This window comes from Tupaia chinensis, unplaced genomic scaffold (assembly GCF_000334495.1).
Source record: "Tupaia chinensis unplaced genomic scaffold, TupChi_1.0 Scaffold000314_1, whole genome shotgun sequence".
In the NCBI taxonomy this organism is placed as follows: domain Eukaryota; kingdom Metazoa; phylum Chordata; class Mammalia; order Scandentia; family Tupaiidae; genus Tupaia; species Tupaia belangeri.
Genome location: NW_006159807.1, coordinates 382,710 through 410,554, shown reverse-complemented (window position 1 = coordinate 410,554; position 27,845 = coordinate 382,710). Strand labels below are relative to the sequence as shown.

Genomic DNA, 27,845 nt, shown 5'->3' with positions numbered 1-27,845 from the left:
CTGATAAAAAAAAAAAAAAAAAAAAAAAAGAAAAAAAGAAACTCTCAAAAAAAATTCATGGAGAGGTGGGATTTTGTTGCAAAAAAATGTGAAATTCATGTATAATTTTTTCATAATGTACATTTTCTGTGAATGTTTTAAAGACCTCTCATACTTGTAGTTGGTCTAACACTAATGGCAGAAAAACCTGAACATTTTAAAAGCTAAATGATTTTACAGAGACCTCTGTCAAGCTACAAAGCATTAGTAATTAACAGGAGGGTGTGTACCTATAAAAAAACCATTGAAAATGTATTACAATGACTAATTACATAAATGTACAATTTGTTTATGTCTCTTAAACCTCAAACTAAAAATCTTCAAGAAGTATAAATACGAATACCCTCAATCAAAATAGGACTGCTTAGCAGTCTAAGAAAAATAGAATTAAAGAAGCCTGTTTTAGGCAGATAGGCAATTATTTTAATATAGGTTTATAATTTGCAATTAGTAGCAAGATCAGGTTGTTAGGCATAAAACTTACCACCCTTAGTAATCATATTAACAGAAAGAAAATGTCCAGAGACTTTAGGAAGTTGATTAGTAATCTACATTTTGTACTAATTATGTGGGGGCACATTATAGATTATAAATACACAAGATAAAAATCTCAGGTTACTGAGTGCAAAAAAATAAACTTTCACATATTTTGACAAGCATTGCCTGGTCTGAACTTTTTATAATACTTTAGAGTGTACTAGCACTTTTTTGGTAATATAAAAAGTAATAGAATCTTAGTAATATGAGGTCCCACTAGAGATATTTGCTATTAAATTGTTGCTGAGTGTGCTGAGGTTTGGGGGAGAATTATCGAGTTTGCAGATTAGCAAAGCAGGTTCTGGCAATGTTTTAAAATTGAATCAATGATGCTTTAAAATGGGATATATTTTAAGGATTCACAATAAAAATTTAAAAATAGATGAAAAGATTGGTTTATCCTCCAGTGGTGTATGTTAATTAGTGTTTTTTTATGTAAACTGATTTCATAATTATCTACAGGTTTAAGCATATACAAGCAAGAAAGCGGGAGTGAGGCAGAGTTCAGGAGAGACTAATTGAAAATGAGGTGTAGCACTAATTTTAAATAAGTATTTTCCTACCTTTGCTTTCCTTTTTCTTAAGTCTTTTTCTTTCAACTATTATCAGAGCTACAAACACAAGCTGACCTAGTTATGTGCTTCTGCCTATGTTTCTGATTTCAAAATTTGATACACACTAACGTTTACCCTGCATGTTGTCATGTTTGGGAAATATGCTTTTATCGTTCATTAGTGATCCAAACTGGGAAAGCCGCTCAGTGAATTGTACATCTATATCAGCTGGTGTGGGAAGACCGTTTTAAGCATTCTCAGACATGTAGCTAAACATGTCTGCGGCTCTCTGACATTACATAATTTCTCCACTAAACCAAAGATCTCATTGAGTCAGCTATTCAGCCACATCTTCTGCTGAATTAGGCATATAGTTGTTCAAAGCTCAATTTCATCATTTGTCCAAACTCACGGTACGTCCCCTGATAAGCAAGCTGTGTTCTGGGCTTGACTGTATTTTCAGACACTGCTGAGAGTGCTTTCAGTGAATGAATACAATATAGTTTTCATTTGTAGCAGATGTTACCTCATTTCTCCTTTTTGTTCAAGTTATTTTAAGGGAAAGCACCACTCATTTTCTCTGACCAACTTAAAAAAATAAACATGCAGATATATTCTCAGCATTAATAATAGCAAAAAGCACATGACAATCTTGGCTTTTGAACTCTCAGGCAGCTGAGACGCTCAGAACTGGAGGGATTTTCTGTAATGACCACAGGGCACCATGTGTGTGCAGTCAGAGAAGGCTGCGTGGTCTAAAACGGCCCTGGTGTCACGCGGGGAGGCTAAACTCTGTGGTAGGTAAGGTTAACTTACCTTGCCATTTAACCAAGAAGCAGTTTTTTCTTTCTTTTTCTTTCTTCTTCTTCTTTTTTTTAGAGGTTTTTTTTTTTTTTTTGTTATAGAGCACGTGTGCTCGCCAGAAAGACAGAGACAGAAAGCAAGCAAACCCCCCCACCTCCCAGAGATGGTCACACCACAATCCCTTCTCCTCCATTCTCCTCTCAGGATCTTGGGCATGCATGCACCTAGAGTGAGTTTAAGCCACTGAGTCCAGGACTCAAACCGCAGTTGACTACACGGGCGTCCAGCAACATAGCCATTATACCAACTGCTGGTCCCGCAACAAGCAGTTCCTAAAAATAGCTTGAACCTTAATAAAATTGCAAGTCATTCTGCCCCCAGGTCAGTAAACACAGCAAACATACCCAGTCTTTTTTTTTTTTTCTTGTTTTATACCAAAAGGAAATTGTCATTCTGTAATATGAGAAAATCATATCAGAGAATGAAGTCCTTCGAATTGAATAAATTTAATTTTATCACAGTCTCTACATTGTATCTCTCTCTCTTTGTTTTTCTTAGAGAGAGATTTTTGCTATAGGGCATGTGTACTTGACGGAGAGACAAAGACAAAGAAAGCAAGAAATCAGCCCCTGAGGGGATAGGCATGCTGCAATCGCTTCTCCTCCATTCTCTTGGGATTTTGGGCAAGCACACACACGTGCCCAGTGTGAGTTTAAGCCACCCAGTCTAGGACTTGAAGCGTTGTCAACTACATGGGAGTCCAGCAATGTAACCATTAAGCTATCTGCTGGTACTTTACATTGTATCTCTTTAAAATAATTGTCCATTTTGCTCTGGACCTGTGAAATGTTTGCAGACCTGTCTAGGAAGCTCCTGTCTAGGAGCGAGCGACATCATGGAATTCCCTCCGCTTGTGTCCATAGAGTGGCTTTGTTCCTATTTGTTCCTAGCTCAGGCTAACAGTCTGTGTGCTTGATGCTCTTTTTACATCCTAGTTGAGTCCTAGCTGCCTACTATATGTGCATCACCACTTGGTAGGCTGGAAGCCACAAGGGATTCCAGGGAATGGATCACAAGGATGCAATTGCACGCATCATGCACAGTTGCACACCTGTGATCCTAGTGAATTAGGAGGCCGAGGCAAGAGAACATGATGCTGTGAGACCCTGTCAAGGTTACCTCTCTCTTTCTCCCCTCTCTCTTTCATAAAGAAAAAAAAATTATGTCACTTAGTTTTGGCTAGAACCTTGTTCAGTAGTTTTAGATGTGTTAGTATTAAAATACATTCATTCATTTGCTTATTTTCAAACATTGCTAGGCCCAGAGTACGTACAGGAGAGAGAAAATAAAATAAACTCAATACTCTCAAAGAGCTCCAACCATCTTTTCAAGAGTCTGTTATTAAATAAATAAATAAATATATAATACATACATGTTTAATATATTTATACATTTAAACATATTACACACATACAAATATTAAATATATTAAATATGTATATATTTTATATTATATTTTATATAATATATATTTTTATATATTTATACATAATATTATATATTTATTTATATTTAAGGAGATAAAGACTGTGTGTGCCATGAACTGTAACATGAGTATTTGTTTATAAACCCTGAATGTAGGTTTACTGGAGAATGATTTTTCTCTCTTTCTGCCTCTCATTTTTTTCTCTATATTAATCAACAAAAGCTCATACCCTATTTTTTTTTGTTGTTTGTTTGTTTTCATTTTTTGGAGAGGTTTTTGCTATAGGGCATGTGCGCTCACCAGAAAGACAGAGAGAGACAGAGAGACAGAAAGCAAGAAATCACCCCCCGGAGAGATGGCCACGCCGCAATCCCTTCTCCTCCATTCTCCTCTCGGGATCTTGGGCACGCACGCACACGCGCCCGGCGTGAGTTTAAGCCTGCAGAGTATGTATGCCATTGCTGTGCCACAGTGACTGGGCCAGTAGTCTTTTCTTTCCTGTTTGGTTGAAGCCATGGCCTTGGCTGAGCTGAGTGTCAATAAAGTAGTGGTGGCAATTTTCCCAGTTAATTTATCCAAGGACCCCAAAACTGGCCTCCCTTGGAGCTCTCCTTTCTTTTCTCTTTCTTTTTTTGGAGAGGTTTTTGCTGTAGGGCGTGTAAGCTCACCAGAAAGACAGAGAGACAGAAAGCAAGAAATCACCCCCCGGAGAGATGGCCACGCCGCAATCCCTTTTTCTCCATTCTCCTCTTGAGATCTTGGGCATGCACGCACACGTGCCCGGCATGAGTTTTAGCCACCAGGGCCGGGACTTGAACCACAGTTGACCACGTGGGAGTCCAGCAACATAGCCATTACGCCAACTGCTAGTCCCGGAGCTCTCCTTTCTTGCTAAAGTTATGGATGATAGAAAAGCTTCCTTTAAGAACAAGAGACAAAACATAATAAAAGTAATAATAATTCCAAAGATTAAAAGGTTAAAAAAAATCAGAGGCAAAAACCAAACAAACAAAATAAAAGCCCACAGATGACAACGCACTTCAAGTTCCCAGACACTCCAGCTCTGTCTTGTTCCATGAGCTCAGATATCCCTGATCAGAAATTTTTATGAATTTCAAGATATTTTGTTGAAAACATTTTAGCTGCTCTAAGATGAAAGATGTTACCTGAAGCTTAGTGAATAAGTTAGCAGTAAATAGATTAGTGATTTCCTTGTTTTTAATTGTTGTTGTTTATTTGTTTCCATATATATAAATATATGCTCATCCCTTCTAAGTCCTGCCTCAGATTTCCTGAGTGTACACTTCCTAGCTCACAGCACTGTGGTGTCACCAAACCACAGTCAGGCTCCTCAGATCTTACATTCTCTCAAAATTAAATGTGAAAGGGGACCAGCAGACGACCTAGTGGTTATATTGCTGGACTCCTACGTGGCTGACTGTGGTTTGAATCCTATACCCAGTGGCTTGAAACTCATGTTGGGCTCGTGTGCATGTATGCCCAAAAAATCCCAAGAGGACAATGGAGGACAAGAGATTGTGGCATGGCCCTCTCCCTTGGGGGTGATTTCTCACTTTCTGTCTCTCTGTCTCTCCTGTCTCTCTAGCAAGCACACACACACACACCTTATAGCAAAAATCCCTCTCTAAAAAAGAAGAAAGAAAGAAAGAAAGAAAGAAAGAAAGAAAGAAAGAAAGAAAGAAAGAAAGAAAGAAAGAAAGAAAGAAAGAAAGAAATTTAAAAATGAGAGACTAAAAAGAAAACTAGAGTCAACCCCATGGCCTGGTGGTTAAGGCAACTGGATTCTATATGGCCTATTAGACGTTTCAAATCCTGTCTCTGATGCTTGGAAAACACCTTAGGCACTTCTGGGTGCATGCTGCAAGATGTGACAGGATGGAGAACTGGAGGAGAAGGGATTGTGGCATGACCACACCCCATTGGGGGGGTATGTTCTCCCTCTGTCTCTCTGTGGTGAGCACATGTGCCCTCTGATAATTAAAAAACAAGAAAGTGAGAAAGAACTAGATGCTAAGATGGGGCAGGGGGTGGGGGCATGGGGGGAGACAAAGCAAAACCATCGGGACTTTCCAGAGACCTTCTTTTATCAAGATTCTCATGAAAATCCTAAAGGGAGACATTTAAAAGCTCAAATCAAAGGAGACTGTGATTTAGTAGAAAAACCACAGTCAGGGGGCCAGCTGGTGGCATAGAGGTTAAGGCACTGGACTCCCACATGCTTGACTACAGTTCAAGTCCTGGACCCAGCAGCTTGAAACTCATGCTGGGCAAGTGTGTGTGCACGCCAAAAAAATCCAAGAGATAAATGAAGAACAAAGGATCGTGGCATGGCCAGCCCCCCATGTGGTGATTTCTCACTTTCCATCTCTCTCTGTCTGGTGAGTGCGCATGCTGTAGAGCAAAAAATCTCTCTCAGAAAAACAAAACAGAACAAACCAGAAAACCATAGTCAGAGGACCTGGGTTCCAGGCTCCTGTTCTGTTGTTCAGCACCTAGCAACTGAATATCTTCAGGCACATCCCTTAATCCCTCTGAGCCTCAGTTTCCTCATGTAGAAGTAGAACTACTAATACCACAACATGGTTTTGAGAGGATAGGATTAAGTAATCACAGGAAAAGTCTTTGTAAACTATGAAGTCATGTCAAAGCAGGTGTTATTAGACATAATTTTTTATAACACTTAATTTTTTAATTATAAAAGCAATGCATTCTATCACAGAATATTTGAAATTATATACTTGTAACATGCTGATGTCACCACTAAAAGGTTCTGGGGTTATCTGCAAATTTTAGTATGTCCAAAGCATCTGTCTAGATTACTGGGTCTTTTGCTACCAAAAGACCCCTCAGAAGTAGCCAACCAGCCATGTTGCAGCTCCTGTGAAAACTGCAGGATGGTACCTGCAAGAGACCCCTGAAATGGAAGTCAGGGGGCAGAGCTTTCATTCCTATCTTGGTAACACTTTATGTTCTTGGGTCTTTGTTTCCTCACCTGCAAAATGACCAGTTGTACTACATATTCTTTGAAGTAGATTCCAGGTATAGTTTTATGCATCTTTGCTCAATCTATTGTTTTGTTGGACTTTTCAAGGACCCATAGTGCCCAGTCAAGGTGAGACATACACAATGTAAGCTCAAGACACTGCCCAAAATACTTCCCGGTGCTGGTAGGAATCCTGAACACCATCATTACTTGTCACTCATAAGGTGGGAGAAGTAGGCCCCAGTTAATAAAGATTATGAAGGGTCAGGCAGGTGGTGTGAAGGGGCTGGACCATGGCCGACCATGGTTCGGGTTCCAGACCTGGTGGTTTGCTTTTTCACTTTCCCTCTCTCTCTGTATCGCTCTTTGGTCAAATTAAAATAATAATAATATTAATAAAAATAAGTTTAAAAAATAAAATTATTAATGAGGCAGGGTTTTTTTTTTTTTTTTTCTCCCTTCCTAATTTCAAATGCCTCTATATCTTCTTGTTTTCTTGGGCAGATGGGGAAAAAAAAAACCTCAACTATGACTAAACAGCCAGAAATGTGAACAGGTTATAATTCTTTCCCCAGGAGGATAAGAAGTATGCAGATCAGGTGAGAAAGATGGGACCAAACAAGAGGGGGAAGATAAAGTAGCAGTTGTTGGGAAGGTATCAGAATTGCTTTTGGCTCTAAAGGGAATAATAAGTTATAGGGCATTTGAATATTGAGCCAGACAGTAGGTTTCAGCCCGTATGGAGAGCTTCTGGAATGGAAAGTTTTAAAATAGAATGTTTTACTGCTAATATATCTATTTAATGTTGAGGATCCTCAACCCTTAATTAAAACCAGTCTCTACACTGATTAAAGCAAGCTTTTGTAGAAGACTTGGACCTTGCCAGTATTTGCCCATTCAAGGCAATTTTCTGAAATTTTGGATCAGATTTCATAATAACACAATAAAGAATAGAATAATTTTCATTTTTTAAACTTGTTAACAAGAATATTTTCTGTCAGATTGTTGTGTCAAATATTAAAATGCGATCTCTCAATAAAATGGTTTTTGCTTTCAGTTCAGTGTGAGAACAATATATATCAAGCTCTGAAAGATCTGGCAGCTAAAAATGTGCGGTGATTAAAAGTGAATTCTTAAAAGCATAAGAAAGCTAAAAAGTGGTTTTCTTTAGAACATAATGAAATGTAAGTTGAAAAGGTAACTAAAGTGACACTGCTCTTATAATGTTACTGGAACGGTCTTTCTGACAGAATCAGTAATACACTATTTTTTTAATTAAAGAGAGGTTGATGTACTGACATTAAATTCTACACAAATATTCTAGTTATTTAATATTAATTTATTGAAGTTTTACTGGAAAATTTCCCCTCTTAGTTCTTAAAAGGTTTTATAGGCTCAATTAGCACCTTTACAATAATCAATATTGATTTTACTATAGTCATTTTAGGTTTAAAAAATTTTGCCTAGAATTCAAATCTTAAGCCTCTTTAAAGCAACATGCCTCATTCAAAACATATCAGGCTTATTGTGTAGACCTTCGCTGCTAGGTGGAACATAGTAAATTTATATTTAGTGGAGACGGGTTCTTTGTTCAGAAAAGAAATTACAGCTCTCTAGATTCAGAATTGTTGGCAAAATGTTAAATAATAAAAATGTGTGCATCATATTCCCGTATCTTCAAATTGGGCAGCAGTGGTTATTTTTAATCACGTAGCTGAGTCTGTTTCTAGGATGCCTATTTATCACTGCATGTCGGTACATTGGATGTGTCCGGGAGTTTGACTCTCTGCTCCAAACTTGGGTTGATTTCACAGGGCACATTTGCAGCTGGGGACCACAGAGTTGGCCCCTAACGTTATGAGCTGTTCTCTCATGGGTGGGGCAAATGATGGTCCGGGGCGATCCTGTTCATTCAATGTGCTGTGACAGCGAGTTTGTTATTATTTTCCCCCTCATATGCTCTACTTTCTCTGATAACCCATTGCATCTGGTACACAAACATTTCACTAAAATCCTTCAATTCTTCCTGCAAACTGTTTTGTTTAAATGTTTTCTGTGATGTCTAATGTGACATGCAATTTCTTCTGCTTTTGAAATTCGAAAGATCAGTTTTTGAGTAGATTTAGCATTTGGTGACAGTAGCAGACAATGACAAGGATTTCTAAGGACAACCTTTCTAGCCCCACGTTTCACAAACATTTGTGCTACCTTGGTTTGGCCAGGAAACGTCTGCTGCCACGTTAGTGATGTGATAATGGCCTTCACATATCACCTGGACATTAATGGAATGAAATCACTTACTGCTTCTGAAAACAGCTTTGTTCTCAGCTGGCGTCTTCAAGGCACCGTATGAGCACAGTGGACTTTCTCAGAGGTGAGAGTCAGAAATAACGTAAACTCATCTTTGTCACGGTATGTGTGTGTGTGTGTGTTTCGTCTTTATTTAGTGAGTCCACTGATATTTCATAGATATGGCCAAAGTTCAGCTAGTATTTCTGGGTCCCTAATCTCCTACACTCTGTGACATGCAAAACTTCTAATAACTAGAGACTTCTAACTCAGCTTCAATACCCCATCAAAGGTACAACTTTATTTTCACATAACAAGCTTGTAATGTGATCAGCAGACATATCTGCAAACTTTTCCCTGAGCTGTGCAGATGTGGCCATAAAACAGGCATGTATGCCATTGTGTACTTTCTACTTTCCTCTGAAAATGAATTTGTTTTCTGATTATGGGAGTGACTACTGTATAAAATTTCCTACAGGTGCACACTGACTTAAAGAAAGCCACCCTGTGAAAATCAGAAACTACAAAATGAAAATGATTAATTTCAGGGATAGTGTTAATTTTATAAAAGTGCCCTTTGCTTTGTAAAGGTATTTCCTACAGAATTCTATAACTAAGAAGTTTGTCCAGTACATTCAAGATATTCTTCGATTAATCAAAATGAGATGTTTAGGTATTTTTTTCAGATAGACATCTGTCACATAAATTAAAGCATGGGTTTTATTAAATAATTAGCTTTATGAATTTTGTTGTTAGGAAAAGCTATAAACTGAATTGATTTGCTATTTTTTTATTTACCTGGAAAAAAAAAACAGACCTTGAATTATAGTTAAAAAAAATAAGATGTGTGGTTTCTATAACTTAGTTTTGAGTTTTTAACCTATTTCTCCTTTGAGGGCTATGGGTTTGTGAATAGCATACATTCTTCACACCACATTCAAAGTCTAATCTGGTTTTTCTAGCAATCACATGGATATGTGTAAACAGATAAATAGTCACCATACACCATTGACTGCCATGGCTCATTTTTCATCTTTTGAAATAAAAGCCCAAGAGAATTTTTGTCAGGATAAATTGGAGATAGAAAAAAGAAAAAAGTTCTCTTTTGAAGTTGATACTCAGCAGATTGGTGGAAAAATTTCTTTTGCCTTTGACTCTTTTTAAGATCTAGAAGGTTCTACAAAATTAGAATTTTAATTATTGTAAGCAATGCTTATCTGACCTTAAATTAAAGACCTGCTTTAAGCCAGGACTGGAGTCTTTATTATTATTATGATTGTAATTTCAGATATATTCTCAGGCTCAACACTCAAATTAAATGTTACGAATTAGTTGACTTTTCACTTAATTTGTGATGGCTACATACCTAGAGAAAAGATGAAAATATGAATACTTACATTTTCCTCTAAAGGAGTCTAATTACATTGTTATGTAAAATAATACCTCCTTAATGATTCTTTGAACAATATTGCCTGTGTTTTCCTCCTCCACGCAGACTTTCCATATATTAGAATCTATATCAAGGCAAACGGTACATTCAGCAAGTTTTGCATTACAGAAAAAGTCAAGTTGGAGAAAGCAAATGAAACAAACCTCTATACGTGTAAAAATCTGGACTTTTTTTTTAATGTGTAGAATTCATATTGCTCATTGTAATATTTCTTCCATATAATGCCATTCATCTAGCCTCCAAAGGAGGCAAATTACTCATGGCAGAGAATCTGAAGAAGCCCCCAAATACCGAACTATTTAAGGCGAAATTATGAGGATAAAATATGCAGCAAATAATAAAAATAATATACTAATTAGTAATAAGGGAAATATGGTTCCTAGATTAGTGATCATATTAAAAACAGACTTTTTAAAATTTAGCTCTCCTTCCAAAAAGAGAGAGAGCCCCTATCAATTCTGATCTCTCGCTCTTATTTAAAGCAAAATAACACAACACTTCTAGCAAGTCCCTCTAGACATTTTAAATCCTACATAAGCTTTCCAGAATTCAAGAGCATTACGTGGACTTTTCAATGACAGTACAGAATTATTAGCCATTGCATTCTCTAGTCCAGGGCTTTTTCATTTTTCTATTTTCCTGTAGTCAATATTTCACCCTCCTCAACAATTTAGTGGGCCAGGTGTGTCAGTTTTACTTTTCCAAAGGAATTCCATTCAGAGAATTGTATTGCAGCACGGTGACATGCATTGTTTTTAAGATAAGTTTCTTTCTTTTCAAAAATTTAATTTCATTCCATATTTATTCATTTCCATAAGGACTACTTGAGTTCACTTATAAAAAATCCTTATACGTGCTACATGGCATGGACCCATGGGCAGAAAAAACTTGATGTGAATTCAAACACACATCCTTCCCCATTTGTTTCCATTCTCAGTGCCAACTTTGGCTCAATAAACAATGACCTTCGGCTTAGTATGAAGGAAGCATCCAGCACAGAATGCATGGTATTGTGCCCCTTCAAAGAACGAAACTCTAGAATGGTCAAGGGTGGGAATGGAACAGAAGCTACTGAGAGCGGAATACTGAAGAAGGTTCATTTCGTATTTACTTGCAGTGTCAGCAGCAACTGTGGCTAAGTCAAGAAATATTTTCAGGCCAGTTTTGCTGACCACTTTTTAAAACATGACCCAGGGATAAGTCTAGAAGGTATTCATGAAATGAGTTGAAATGGTCATAGAACTGAATAAGAACTGAGACCGCGAGATTCACTCCTTCTTGCACACGGTCTTCAGCTTTTCCAGGCAGAAAATGGAAGTGTGAATCCTTTTCATAATTCTTGAAAGCATCTTTCAAGGGTTAAAGAATTCAAGGAGGCAAAGGTCCAAATTGCTATTTCTCTAGAAGTCTTTCTAAGCAATGAGGCATCACTCAGTACACTTGAAGATCTTATGTATTGAATCCCAAAATGAATTGGCCTCAGAGAGTTAATACAACATCCATGGTGATAAATTTACTCACCACGAATGAATTGCATTAGTTCCATTATTTGTAAAGCACATGCCCATCTGAGAAGAAACTTGTAGTATAAAACCCATTCTTTTCAGTATCTTGGGTAAGGAGGTTCCAGAGAAATTACATCAATCTTTTATAATCTGGGAATATCAGGGTTTTTTTCTTGCTAAGTATTCTCTATTCCATGAGTTTTAATATATTGGAAATATGGCAGGTGGCAGAGGTTGAAGACAAGAACCAAGGGAAACAGGTAGGCTCTTTGCCCCACTCAATTCTTTGGAGAATTGTGGTTTTGCAAGACCTTTTCTTTTTCTTTTTCTTCCTTCTTTTTTACAGAGATTTTTGCTGTAGGTTATGTACACTCACCAGAGACAGAGAGACAGAAAATGATAAAACACCTCCCAGGGCAGAAGGCCATGCTGCAATCTCTTCTTTTCTATCCTTTTCTCAGAATTTTGAGCATGCACACACAAGCACCTGGTGTGAGTTTTAAGCCACTGGGTCTGGGACTCAAATCAAGGTCGGTCACATGCGAGTCCAGTGATGTAACTGCTACACCATCTGCTGGTCCCAGGGAGACATTTTATTAAAACAGAGAACCCAGGTTAATAAGTTGAAGAATCACATTAGTTGAGACTTACTTTGAGGTAAGAGAGCATCTCAAAATTTTTAGTAGATTTAGCTTGGTCTCAGAGTAACAAAATTTTAGGACCCTTACCCTAAGCATTTCCACATAGTTTCATATGAGGGCACATCAAAAAGTCTGCGGAGTAGTGGAACCAAAGTATGAGTTTATTTTGGTGCAAAAAAAAAGTTGAAATTCATGCATGGCTTTTTTATAATATGTATTTTCCACAAATTTTTGAGACCCGACATATAATGTCTGGTATGTATACTTGGGAGCTGCGTGACTCAAGACATAATGCCACCATTATTCACTATTTGGCTTTGGCCAAACTAATTCCACCTCTCTGAGACTCAGTGACATCCTCTGTAAAATGGGAATAAGAATAGTAGCACATTAGAGCGTTGTGGCAAGATAAAATTTGATAATGCATATGGGGCTCCTAGAATGGTGCTTGGTACTTCATAAATCCTCAAGAAGTGTTCACTCCTATTGTGATCATTAGCTCAGACTTTTTTGATGTGTGACCTAAAATTTCTGCTTGGCTAGAAATGGCATCCTAAGTGGTTTGGGAGAATCTAATAGACACTAGTTCAGTTCCTTTACAAGTATATAGTGGACAACAGACACTTGTTTTGGCTCTTGTTGACACATCCTGCCCATTAATTTTGAATCTTTTTCTAGATGCTAACCTGGACTCATTCATCCATTCATTCAGAGACCACCAAGTTGAGGCCTTTGTGGGCAGGTCCTGTGCTAGGCCCTGGAAGAGTCTTTATGAAGGGTGCAAATATGTGAATTACTTTTAAAATAGTATGAAGTCTATCTGTACCTACAGATGAGCAATAATGAATTGTATATAATTTGGTTGTTTGATAAGATAGCCAACAATTGGGACCAGCAGTCAGTGTAATGGCTATGTCACAGGACTCCCATATAGTCAACCACAGTTTGAGTCCCGGACCTGGTGGCTTAAAACTCATGCCAGGCGCGTGTGTGTGCATGCCCAAGGTCCCGAGAGGAGAATGGAGGAGAAGGGATTGCGGCGTGGTCATTCCCCCTGGGGGGCGATTTCTCACTTTCTGTCTCTCTGTCTGTCTCTGTCTGGTGAGTGCACATGCCCTATAGCAAAAAAAACTCTCAAAAAAAAAAAAAAGATAACCAACAATTATCGAGGGTTCTTACAAAAGACAGGTGCTAAGAGTTTTATATAAATTATCTCATTTAATCCTCACAAGGATCCTAAAAGTCAGATACTATTCTTATTCTAAACTTTGACCTCTAAGAGTTTGTACTCTTGACTATTGCTACGAACTATTGTCCTAAGGTAATATTAATATTAATCACTAACTCATTTTAAAAAAGCATTTTTCCCTTTATTCACATGCACCAGAGAAAGACAGAAACTTCTATAGAATCACAGCACAGCCCCCTTCCTCTACTCCTCCGCCTCAGATCTTGGCCACTTTTGCACATGCCCAGCATGTTTCAGGCCAACCTGGCCAGGGATTTGAACCACAGTCATCATGTGGGATTCAGCCTTCCTTGAGCAGTGTGTTACTGCTGTACCAGGGCGCTGTGCTATCATTTCTTTTCTTTCTTTAAGATGGGGGTCTTGCTGTGTTACAGACCTCCAGCTTCATCCTCCTGAATCTCTGGGATTATGGTTGCCTGCTTGGACCAGGAATTGGGTTCCCATGCCGTCTTGCCCTAGAGCATTTTGGAAGCATGTGTCACCATAGGTGGGCCTGCTAACCTATTTTTAAAAAATACTAGATGCTATCTTTGAAGATTTAGTCATACTTTGCCATCATGCTGGGTTGATCAAATGCAATTGTAATTACATTTGTTAGCAGTGATAATACTTCACACTTTTATTTGCAATTTCCCGCTTATAGAGAGGTGTTGTCTGTGTTTTTATTTAGATCCCATATTTCTCCAAAAACAATTGTGTGGTTCTCATATTTGTAATTCTAGTTGAGAGGACACTGCTATCCTCATTTTCTGACTATGGAAGTTAAGCTTTAGATAGAGCTAGAGCAAAATCAAGTATAGCTTGAACTCCGGTCTTCTGATTCAAATAAATAATGAAATCATTGTTAATCTTTTAAAAGTAAAATAATGTACTTTATATAACCCCTCCAAAGTGACTTTACACTTGTTAGAGAACCTTGGTATCATCCCTCTGTAGCCAGCTCCTTTCTCACTCATTCAGTCAACATCGTACAGATCCTCCTAAGCGTTAAGCATTGGCAAGGAGATAAAAACAAATCAGACACAGAGCCTGACTGCAAAGAACTTATTTGAAAGAGGAAATGAAGATCTTTAATCAAATGTGAAAATAATTAAATAAGTAAATAACTTATAATGTATACAGAAAAGACAGATTGGGATTCAAGGGATTGAAGAGATCTTTGCAGCTGATTTGCAGCCTTGGTCAAAGCAGGTGGCTGCCTTAGCAGAGAAGGGAGCTCAGGTCAAAATCTAAGCTGGTTTATTCAAGTAAAGAGCTGGTTAGGTAACTGGGGTGCAGTTAAAAAATTCAATTTGGCACAGAGAATAAAAATGTTATTGCTATTAATTTTAGCTTTTGTAACAGGTGTTTTTTTTCATGGATATATTATAAACTATTTTATGAATACAAAAGGAAGATTTTATATACCAAATGAAAACATTTGAAATTTATATTTTTGCTTTATTCACATTTAGCATTTCATTTACTTCAAAGCTGTTCAATGCTATTCACCTATTGTATTGAAAATACCTCCAGGTAGCACATTTATGTAGTTTCCCTTTAAGAAAAGATTCTGGGCCTGTTTTTCAGATGGTCATTCAGTGATACAAACCTGTAGGACTGAGATAAATGGCTCTTGAAAAAATTTTCCTCTTGGAAAATCACAGATGAGACTAAATGAGACATTTTATATATATAGTAGCAAACAGTCATAGGTACATTTCATTTTGAAAGTCTCATCTGTCTTGCAACCCAAACAGGTTTTGACACTGCAGAATGATTGCAGCACTTCAGGACCTAGAAGAACTAGGGATATACAGCAGAACTTGCCAAAGAACTGGCTACATTTTCACTGTTTGGGTGTATTTTAAAAAACACAAAGCAAAAAATATAATTAAAGCTGTAATTATGAATCTTGATCTATGTGACTATTCTATTTTGCAAAGTGCAACTCGAATGTCCCAGACCCGCATTTAAGTATAACTCGAGCTTTTATAACAAAAGGGAACCAGCAAAGCTTTTTGCAGGATTAGAATTTTAATTGATATCATTATAGCTAAAAGTTTGAACATGATGGGAATAATGACTCTGGTGTTTTTCAGCACCTTATTATTCATTTTACATCTTTATGTCAGCTATGTGCTCAAGTCCACAGAGTCTGTAATAATTAAATTAATAATGTAAATTTAACTATTGCCATTAAAGCAAAGAGATAATTAGGTCCCTGCTTGCTGACTGGCAGTATGATGCAATGAGTAAAATGGTTTGAGCTGATAGCTAACACTGTCAGGAAAATGTGAGTTGAGTTCACTTGAGATTAAACAACCTCTAAGACTCCAAAGGAGGGGAAAATAGAGAGCGTCTCACTCCATTTTTCTTTAAAAAAAAAAAAAAATCCACAAAGGGACACAAATAGCTCATCAGGCAGCTGAGAGCGAGGTGTCTGAGACACTGTGCAATTACTTTATGCCTTCCATTCAATGGCTTTTCTTCCATGCACTCTGTAAAGATGCGGTTTTTCTCAGCCATCAGTTAGAATGTGTGCTCTCTTCCATAGTTTTCACATTCTGAGCCACAAGTCAAGCAAGATGAACTTTATCTGTTTTATGAACACCTCTTCTAAATAAGCCCTAGTGTTAAAAGAAAAACTAAAGCTTCAATGACATTCCTGTTTGCCATTATTCTGATTTCCCGAAAAGCAGCCCCCAAATAGCAGAAATAGAGAAGGGAGGCAAAATAATCCTTATTTCAAATGTAGGTAAGAAAAATATGCCCTGGAATTTCTAGAAACAGAAAAATAGTACAAGATGGCTTACGAAGCATAAGCACATTCTCCATTTAATAGGATAAAATCTTTAGTGACAGAAAAAGCATAAAGACTTCCTTATATTGGGTTTTCTTTAAATGAGTAGTGCTTTCTCATCGCTATGGCTTGGCTCAATGGGAGCTGCTTTCAAAATATGGTGCAACTCATTTACTCTCTCAGCTCCGACACCACGATGTGGCCTGCTTGAATGTGTAACGGGAGGCCGGGCTGGTCAGGGAGTCCCGTCTGAAAGCTACAAGGAACAATAATTGGATGTGAGACAGAGAAAGGGAACATGGCTCAACGCGCTTTTAGAAGATAAGCGTAGAACGTAATAAAAGGTGAACGTTATGCTCACCGAGCCATAGTTTCACGTGCAGTAGGAAAAGACTTCATTTTTAAGAACACTGCTCTGACACTAAGGAACCTGGTCATTTAATTGAATTGCTACAACCTGATACCATTAAATATTTGCCTCATTTAATTTCACAAAATGACAGTTTATACATTTGTGCTAATGAATCCACTTGTTGAAAATATTTTCTCATTGCTAATTTACTCATGTTATATTTTTTCCTCAGCCCTTCTTTTCTTTCTCCCATTTCTAAAGTGCCATAACATAATTCCCCACAGATGCATTGTTCTGCTTGTCTGTCATGTGGAAGGTTGGCAGAGGGAAGAAACCCATTTACCAAAAACATTGTTTACCTTCACCTCTAGCTGGGCAAGGAACTGGCTTACTTAAAGTGACAGAATAGAAGTCTTTTTCTTTTTTTTAAGAATTATTTATTTTGATTTTATTTATTTGTTCATTTATTTTAATTTGACCCGAGAGAGAGAGATGGAAAGCGAGAAAGAAAACCACCAGGTCTGGGACTCAAACATGGTCAGCCATGTGGGAGTGTCCAGCATCTTATCCACCATGCCACCTGATGCCCACCCCTTTTTATAAAGAATTGTTGTATTTAACTTTATTTATTTCAATTTGATGAGAGAGAGAGAGAGAGAAAGTGAGAAAGCAAGCCACCAGGTCCAGGACTCAAATTGTGGTTGGCCATGTGGGAGTCCAGCCTTCTTAACCACCATACCACCTGCTGGCCCCAGGTGTCTTAATTACTAAAGGCTATATTACTGAAAATATTGGCAAAATTATTTTTCTGAAACTTGTCAACATAGCATCAATAGTTTCTCATTCAGAAAAAAGATTAATTCTTTTTTTTAGAAATATGATTATTTAACACTGCTAAAGACAATGTTGTGGAGTGGGCTTTTTTTGTATAAGGATAAAATGAAATTATATATGTAAATTGACAAGTAACATAGCCCATGACCTTCAATAAAGAGTGCTTATTCTATTCATGTATCAGGAAGCATGAAGTTGTCATTCTACCACTGGGGTTTGGTAGTTACATTCCAAGAGCCACCTCCTCATTATACACATGTTTGAGCAAAATTGGCTGGCTATTTTGACTCTATCCCCTTTCAAAAGGAGGATATATTAGAATGGCCCTTCAGTTTGCTCTTTCCTGCTAGGTTAAGGCACTGCAGAATCCTTTTGAAAATTCCCAAGAGGGCTTCAGAGTTGTTGCGTTGCTTTTATTCCATTGATTACATGTTACAGTATGAACTTAATGATACCTCTCTGGGTAGATAGATAGGTCATCGACAATTTTTAAATAAATACTATTATGTTTAGTATATTTATATTCATATTTTTCCTATATTTTAGATGATTTCCTTAGAAATGATCTCCAGAGATAGATGACTGAGCTGCCAAATGTGAGCATTTTTATAGAGCTTGATATAGCTTGCCAAGTTGCCTTTCAATGTACAGTGCATTGTGTGAATGTAATTTCACCAACTCTAGCCTAAGTTTCAGCTCTTTTCCTTTACAGAGAATCTCTAATTCAAAAATACATGCTAAAATATGGCATTAAATTAACTATGTAAGTACCTAGTGGAGGATGTATTGATTGGGAATACATACCCAAACAAGCAAGCATCTTAGTCAGTTGGTAAACAAGGAAGAACTGACACTAGGACTTATAAGTTAGAATGAAGAATCTATCAAAGCCAGCAGGTTCACAGGAACCACAAGAAGACCAGAAGCTAACATTTATTGAGGTCTTCCTATAACAGGCCAGATCTGTGCTTAGCTCCAAGGATTATTTAATCAAATATTCCCAGCTCCTGAACAAAGGAACAAAGGGAGAATGAAGACAGACAGTTGCACTGGTCCCTTTAAGAGCTTTCAGAGGTGTTACGCACCTGACTGGTGATGCGACAGGCCACCAGTCCTTTTGAAGCTTGGCAGGACAGAAGCAGCCAATGCTCTGGAAACATTGCCTGGCATCTTGACAGGGGCTAGTGCCAATAGACTGGTCTTTCATGAAGCATTTCTCCGTCTCTGAAACACAAACACATATTCATTCCTGTCCAGATCAGACACTTGGACTTCCCAGTTCACTTTTTTTTTGTTCCCTGAACAAGCATATTTATCATGGTCAATGTACGAGAAATGCCCTTTTTATACAGTTCTCCTTGTCTCTCTTCCCATACCATAAGCCAAAAGAGCATAAGACCCTGACATTTTGTAGTATTTACCTCTGAGACTCCGGTGTCACAAAAGCAGCCAGGAGTACTGAATGTGTCCCAGTACCGATCGGTGTCTTGGGGGAGTCTTTCCATTGATTTACTTCTGAGTTCACAGGAAGACTTGATGTACCGAGATAGTTATCCTGGGACAACGTCTGGAGGGAAGAAAAGGGAAATTAAGAGGGAAAACCACTGAGCCCAGCAGATGGCATAATGGTTCTGTCACTGGACTCCCACGTAGTTAACTGCAGTTCAAGTCCCGGATCCAGTGGCTTAAAACTCATGCCAGGCACGTGTGCATGTGTGCCCAAGATTCTGAGAGGAGAATGGAAGGGAAGTGCATTATCATACTTGCTGTATTTCCAAATTGGACCTTAGTCCTGGCCCATTAAAAGGCTGTCATGAAGTCCTAGCTGCTCTCAAAGTAAAGCCCAAGCATTGTCATGGCACACAGCCCTTCAGGATTCCGCTCCTTCCTCAGGTGGGAGCTCCTTGGCCTTTGCTAGAGAGGCTCCGACACTTTCAGGGCTGGGATTGTGAGATTCTCTTGCCTCAAGCACTCTGTGTCTGCTGATTCTTTTGCCTTTAGGATCTTTTTTCTCCTTTGTCCCTGGCTTAATTATTTGAAATGCCACCTCTTCCAAGAAGCATTCCCTGACCACCCAAGACCTGTTCATGCTCCTGCCTTATGTGCTCCTATACATGTCCATGCATGCTGTTCTTATCAAAATGCTTCTTCCACTGATTGAAATTCCCCTTTACTTGAGCTGCAAGCTGGCTGGTGGGTATGGGCTGTGTCTTTTTTTTTTTTTCTTAATCGACACATATTTGTACATATTCATAGAGTACAACATGATATTTCAGAACAAGAATACAATGTGTTATGATCAAATCAGCGTTCTTAGCAGATGCATCATCTCGAACATTTGCCACTTCTTTGGTCTGGGAACATTCGAAGTCCTCTCAGTTAATCTGATAGATACAATCATGTATTTTTGACTATCATTACCTTATTATACCATATAACACTAAGAACTTATTCCTCTTATGTGCCTGTAATTTTGTACCCGTTAACCAACATCTCTCTATCCCCTGCTCTCCCCTACACTTTCCAGTCTCCAGTAATCACGGTTCTATTCGAATCTCTACTTCTGCAATATATATATATATAGATATATATATATATACACACACACATACATAGTTTATGCATATGAGGGAGAACATGTGGCATTTCTCTTTCTGTGAGAAGTTGTGGTTACATGAGATTTATTCATATTGTGTTTTCATATCCAGTTTTTAGAACAGGGCTTGACCCAGAGAAGGCAGTGCAGGATGTTTGTTACTGTGAAAGTCCTGACTTTGGATGCATCTTTAAATGACAAGCACTTTCAGTTAAATGCAGTAAGTGTATGGAGATGAGTATCTGTAAGTTTGTTCCACTGAATTGCACACTGTCTAAATACCTATTGCCACTAAATAACACACACTCTTTTTAAAGTCCCTTATGTTTAGAGAAAAAGGAGCTATTGTTCCAACTGAGTTTGTCACTGAGAGGCAGAATAAGGGCTTTGGAGTGGTTAGACCTGAATTCAAGTTTGGGCTCTGCCATTCATTAGCTGACTGTTCTTGGACAAGCTACATAACCTAGCAGAGTCTATTTCCTCATATGCAAAATAACATCCTCATGGGCTTATTGCGAGAACTAAATAACTGTTACGTGTAAAACTTTAGAATAGTGCTGGTAGCTGTCAGTGATGACATTTATGAACCATGAGAACTAAGTACGTGGGTGCTCACTCAATCAACAGTAAGCCCTAGTATTGGATTAATAACAACAGAGTACTGCCTTGTCATACAGTAAATGTGAATTTGCAAACAGATCTGGGAAAAGTCAATTTTTTTTAAATGACTATATTTTTATCAGTGGTTTCAAATTTTTCTGAGGTTAGGAATAGTTTCAGATAGTTTTTTTAAATGTAGATTCTAAGATCCCACCTCAACTGTTTTAATTTGATGAGACTCTGCGAGACCTAAGAACTTGTATTAGGGCAAGAAATCATGAGGTAATTTTGGAGTTGAGATCTAAGGAACACTTATTGAGAAATACTAATTTAGAAAGTGTATGAAGAACGGGGTTTGCAGGTGGCATGGTAGTTGGGGGCACTGGACTCCCACATGGCCAACTGTGGTTTGAGTCCTGGACCTGGTGACTTGCTTTCTCACTTTCTCTTTCTCTCTCTCACACACATACTCATATGGTTATTCAGCTACATTATTGAACTATTAATAGAATCTTGCCTATAACACTACTCTACACTAAGAAGTCATTCTTTATAAATCTACTTGACATTTGTCCAGAAACACAGCTACCAAGTCTACTGTTCACACAACCATAGTAAGCAATTGGTACAAGCTCAAAGATGGCTGATAATGGTCCATCCTCCTTCCATTATAAATAGACTGGGTTTGAGTTTATAAGTCCTCAAAAAGCCTCCTCAGAACCATGTAGTTTAAATTTAATTTAATCACAAACTTTTAATTTAATTTATATATACAGGGTCTTCTATGTCACAGTGCTCCTGCCTCAGCCTTCCAAGGGGCTGAGACTATGGATTTGTACCACCAAGTCCAGCTTTTTAGGGTGGGCTCTGAGACTTGAACCCAAGCTTCCCATGCAACCTCAGGCTCCTGTGTAGCAGTGTCCACCAGCATGTGCTATCCTCACTGAGCTGAGGTGCATATCTTTATTGTATCATTCCTTCTAAAAAACAGCTAAAACCTGAATAAATGAATGCATCTTAGAAGCAGCTTATTATTCTTGGGGTTTCTGTGACTCTCCGTAGGGCCTACAAATCACCAATGGAAAAAAATAGGGTACTTTTACAGAATTAAAGTGCTTGTTGGTTGAATAGCTCAACTTCAATGAATGGCTTTGTTTAGAGCCACCTGGTGACATTTTTGCAGTCCTCCCCCCTGGATGGAGAGTGGAAGCCACTACTTACCACCTACTTCCTGTCCTCTTAACCCATAGCTTGTTACATTAAGGTAGGAAAGTTTTATGTGTATAATTTGTGAAGTTCTCTTGAGCAGACAGTGCTATATAAATGTGAAATGCTGTTATTAATAATAAAGGTTGGCTAACCTAAGAATACTGTAGAATTAAAGTAATGAGATTCTATTTTTAGGCAGACTTGCCAATAACATGCAAGTATGATAAGGCTGTGATTTAAAGCCCCTGTGAACCTTCCGTTGCTCTAAAGAGTACATTTTCTGGGCTGCCTGTACAGTAGTCAGCCACACAGAGCTCTATTAACGCTAATGGCAGCTCCACACTTGAATCCCAGCATGCCCAGCTAAAAATAGGCCTTGGTCTTTCAGACATAGGCGTGAATCTTAAAGATAACCTAACCTGCTTTCACAAAATATACATCGGCTTCTGTCGCCACACTGCAAGTCCTGATTACTGTCTTTCAAACAATCAGAAAAGCCTTAAACAGATGTTTTGAACATTTTTGTACATCTGTAAGTATGTGATGCTATAAAATGTATTAGGGAGGCTCAGTTATGTTTGTTTTTCAGATGTGAAAAAATATATAAGGAAGGCCCAGATTTAAAGTGATTCATAACTATAAAAGAAGTTCCACTCAGGAAAAAAAAAATAATTAGCTCTTCCTCCACTAATGTTCAGGTCAATGCTTTGTCAATAACAGTAACTCTTCTTTGCCAATTTAGTGCAGCCTATAAAGATCGTTATGACTCATAATTACAGATGCAGATTTATGTCAAAATGTATGTATAAATCTCCAGTTCTGGCTTTGGGTCACCTCTTATCAGAAAAAAAGATTTGTGTAAGGAGACACTCTCCTTGATCCTTGTGGGTATTTTTCTCTTTCCATTTTAGGGGTAGAATTATAAGGGTTTGCTATCAATGACACAAATATGACCCACAGCACATTACAAATTCACAGCTGGAAAGAGCGACAGCTGGCCGGCGCTAGTGATGGGTAATGGGGGGAGAGTGATGTAGCTGTGGAAATATACTTTCTGGGATTATTATTATCTGGCTAAATGAAGAGCACCTTCTCAACACCTGCAGGCCAAACGCTGTAAATCAGAGGAAAGATGATTATCTGAACAGGGAGAGATAGGTTTTAAAATGACTGAGCCTTCCCGAGGCTGAAGTCTAGTGCTTAATTCTGGACACTGGGCAATTGTAGTCCTGCAGGGTTATCAAATTCTGTGGAAACCTGAATGACCAAATGAGACTTCAGCTTAACCTTACCAAGGATTCTGTCATGCTAGGATCCCCCCCCCTTTTTTTTTGATGTATTCCTTGCTAGGAAATCTGAGGGGTTTGTCTTGCTTTGTTTCAGGTTTTTGTCATAGGGTGCATGCTCTCAGGGAGACAGAGAGAAGCAAAGTGAGAAATCACTCCTCAGAAGGGATGGCCATGTCACAATCCTTTCTCCTTCATTCTTCCGTCAGGATTTTGAGCATGCATGAATATGCATGCAGATTAATTTTTAAGCCTCTGGGTATGGGACTTAAACTGTGGTTGGCCATGTGGGAGTCCAGCACCTTAACCTCCACACCACCTGTTGTCCTTGGAAATCTGAGTTTTGAAACATTTCATGGTCTGTAGAAAGCAATTTTCCTGATGGTAGGTGGCAGGATTTTCTTATTACCTGTGGAAGATGTAGAAAATGCACCCACTCACTTTATGTGCACAAGTAACCACTGAAAAACTGCTGGCTCTTCTATGTAGTATCTGCCTAATATCTGCTGGATTTGGGACATTCCAATGAAAATGCCTAGAAAGTCCACCTTTTTGTTTCTGCATGCAGATCTCAACCATATATACTTAGAAAAGACCATAGATGTTTAATGTGGCAATGCTTAGACAGTCTTAATAAAAATACATGAAAAGTTAGACACACAAATACTTTATGATCAGTCTATTCCAAATCTGGATATACGACACCCCCCACACAAAACATACATACAAATAAGTGCATATGCCCACAAGAAGACCCACACAAGGATAGTCATCACAGCCTTATTCATAATAACCCAACCCAAATGTCCACAGATAGATGAATGGATAAAAAAAAAGTCGTGTATCCTTGACTTCAGCAATAAAAAGCAATGAACTACTGATACCCACACAATATAGATGAATATGAAATATTTTCCAATAGCAAAGGAAGACAGACACAAAAGAGTTCATAGTGTGTGAACTCACTTGCATGAATTTCCAGGACAGGTTAAAGTAATCCATGAAAACAGAAATCAGAAGGCTAGCTATGTCAGTAGGGCAGAAGGTTATTGACTAGCAAGGTACACAAGGGAACTCTGAGCCATGAAAGTGTTTTATATCCTAATCTGGGCAGTGGTTAACATGGTATATACATATGTAAAAAATTCATTGGGCCGTATACTTAAGATTTGTGTGTTTTATTGTTTGTAAATTGTAGCTCAATAAATAAAAGTTTGAAAAATCTATGTGGAAAAATACATGGAGAAAAGCTCATGTTGTAAGAGCAAACATAACAAAGACAAAATCATAAGGTTGTTCTAAAGGATAAATGAAAAAGGAGAAATGAAAAAATATGAACCTTTCATCTCTTCTCACTTTTATCTCAGAACACGAAAATGCTGGAGCTCAGGAAACTGAAATTATTATATGATCTGCTTAGGAATTTAGCAAGAGCTCTTCAAAGGTTTTGAGGAATGGTCCCCTTAAATTAGGAAGTGCTTTGTTTGCAAGTTTCTCCTTAGGAAAGGGCATTTAAACATAAACAGCTAGGAAATAGATATTTCAGTTGATTCATCACTTGTTTTAACAAGAGATCAATTAGTTAATGATAGTGTTAGCCTTAAATATACTTCAGTAAAACATATTTCATTCTCTTAAATATTTAGATTAATGAAGGTATGGTGCTGTGGTGTTTTTATGACAAACATTGATATTAAATACACATTTTGAGTTTTTCATACATCTCACCTCAGTCGATTTGCATTTGTCTAATTGATAAAGACAAAAACATCCAAGATGCTAAGGGAAGTGTTCATAGGGCACTCGCCTTCCTGTGTTGCTAATGAGACAAAGTAGCTCTTTTTCAGAATGATCAGGACAGAACGTCCACAAGGCATCTGCTACTCATTACTCAGCTGACATTTCCATTGTTGGGATTCTAAAGTTTGTCTGAAATTATTAGTGACATTTATAAAATTCTTTGCAGAATTTTAAAATGGCCCCTAGAGATCACCAAATCTTTCCTCCTCATTTAGGAGGAGGAAACTGAGATCAGGAAGGTTAACTGACTTGCCTAGGTTCAGCTTCTTGGCTTGACCACTTGTGAAGAATTCAGATGCCTTCCTGGAACTCAGTGACAACAGCAGATTCTAAGTTCAACACACCACTGCCTCGTCTGTGAGCACGTGCACACTTACAGAATGGGAAGTCCATATACAGATCATCTTTAAGACCTAGAACGTTTTCTGGTCATGGAATTGTTTCCAATCTGTGGATAGTTTCTCTACAGTGAAGTTCTATCACTCACTTAAACTAAGCTTCTCTGTCCCACTTACCAGTAATAATGCTTTTAGAACTTTATGAACCAGTAGAATATATATACATATATAATGTAGTTTGGAAGCTGCAGTGCCTGGGTTCACTTCTTGTTTCAGTACTCACTAGCTGTGTAGATGAATTACTTGTACTCCAAATCTCAGATTCCTCATCTGGAAAATGGGGGTAATATTTTTACCTTAACTTTTTTTTTTTTAAGTTTAAATGAAATGATGTAAGTCAAGCTAGTCTGTCCTTAATAAATATCAAATAAGTGTTAGCTGAAGTTAATTTGGGAATTTTTGAAAAAAAAATATACTCCATCTTACCTTGCTCCATTTTGCCACTTCCACATTTTCGTATACATGGTTCACTGAACTGGATACCCTTCTCATTTCATTGTATCCTCTGCCAGCCCCCTCTTACCTCCAGCTCCCTGCATCATTAACTGTTTACTGTGTCTCCCACACACCACTCATCTGGCTGATTTCCGTGATATGCATCGCTCCTAGGATTCATGTTTGCACTCCTTTGGTTTTAAAAATCTCTTTCATTTTTTTATTTGATGTAACCTTTGTGAAGGCAGGGCCAAATGATGTATTTCTTTTGCATCTTTAACAGGGCCTAGCACAGTGAGGGGCATGTGGCAGATATTTGAAATCATTGTAATGAAGGAATTAAAACAGAGCAAATTCAGAATGTTAAGCATTGGTTCCAATAAAGGCTAGTAAACTATTTCAATGGTAATATTCTGAGATAAGATAATATTTTAAAATTTCATATAGCAGGAGCACTGTTCAGCCCCCCTCCTCCCCCATCCCCACCCCACCTGCCACCAAAAAGAACAAAAGCAAAATCCCTGCCGGAAGTGGAGTTATGACTTTTGCTATAATCCAGTTCTGAAAGTCTGGTGTTTTCTTTCAGTCCTGTTAGAGTACATGTAATCTAGTATCAAGATCAAAGTCTTGCTTTTGATTTATGTATCAACTAATGATCCAAGGCAAAAATATATATAAAACTATATCTCTATTTCATGCTCATATTCATATTCTTTTTAAACACCAGGAAGCAACAAAACCATCAGGATATACAACGGCATGACTCTACTGCAGTGACACAGGCAGCAGGGTACTGGTGTGCAGTACCAGAGCCACACAGGAGAACAGGTTTGGGTCCCTGGTCCACCTGGATATTATGCCCAACACACCTGTGAGCCTGGCTGGCTAGTGTATTGGTGTGAGGACACAGTGTGGCAAGACCCTACTGAGGCTACCTCTCTTTCTCCCTTCTCATGAAATAAACAAACAAACCAAAGGATATACAACAATAATGGTAAGATATATAGCTAACATTATATATACATCAGAAAATAGAGACCACCTTGGCAAACTCTGAAAGAAACCACCCAAATTACTTAGACTTTATGGTGCTATTTCACTGGAATTCTTTCATTTCCTTTTGCTGCTATGATTCTCTAGCATCCAATTCACAAAGATCTTTCTCAAGTGGAGTTAAGAATGTTGAATTGTTTGGACGATTGCCATTCACACCACAACTTTAACCTTTTCAAGGCATTAGTTTAGTTTTGTGATTTATTTAAACAATAAATTTTTTTCCTGTTTACATGAGTTCATTGCTAACTTAGTATCCAAATTTTAATTTTTGTGTAATTCCTACATAGCAGTCAAGATATCGTAAGCGCCAGAAGAAACAAAGCCAGGGAATACGTAGTTCCTGCACTTTGTGTTTCTAGGTTATTGTGCTCGGCAGGAATAAGACTTGTTGGGCTGTCACTCTGTGAGGAGTTTTGCTTATTGCATTTGCTTACACAGGGTATCAGTGTTTGGCTGCAACATAAGAATAAAGTGTGCATAGCCACAGTTTTTGTTATTCTTTAAATTGACAAATAAAAATTGCCTATGTTGAGCATGTACCACATAATGTTTTGAAGTATGTATACATGGTGGAATGCCTAAGTCCAGCTAATTAAATATGCATTAATTCACAAGTTTTCTTTTGTGTGTGTGGTGAAAATATTTAAAATCTAACCTCTCAGCAATTTTAAAGTATAGAATGCATTGTTATTAACTGTAGTCACTGTCTTGTACAATAGATCTCTTGAACTTATTCCTCCTGTCTAACTGAAATTTCATACCTATTGACCAACATGTCCCCCATCCGCCACTCAGCCCCGATCCCTGATAACCATCTTTCACCTCTCCACTTTTATACATTCAACTTGTTTTTGCTTCCGTATATAAGGGAGATCATGCAGGTTTTTTTTTTTTCTGTACTTGGATTACTTAATTTCAAATAATGTTCTCCAGGTTCAT

General features: G+C 37.9%; 1 long non-coding RNA gene across 1 annotated transcript in view; it reads left to right on the top strand.

Moving 5' to 3' along the window:
- The window catches only part of LOC102501400 (uncharacterized), a 55,543-nt gene extending 28,572 nt beyond the window's left edge, over positions 1 to 26,971 (top strand). The window contains exons 2-3 of the long non-coding RNA XR_334923.1: positions 8,647 to 8,798; positions 26,578 to 26,971. This is a non-coding gene — a long non-coding RNA (uncharacterized LOC102501400). The remainder of the gene's footprint in view (positions 1 to 8,646; positions 8,799 to 26,577) is intronic.
- The last annotated feature ends 874 nt before the right edge of the window (positions 26,972 to 27,845 follow it).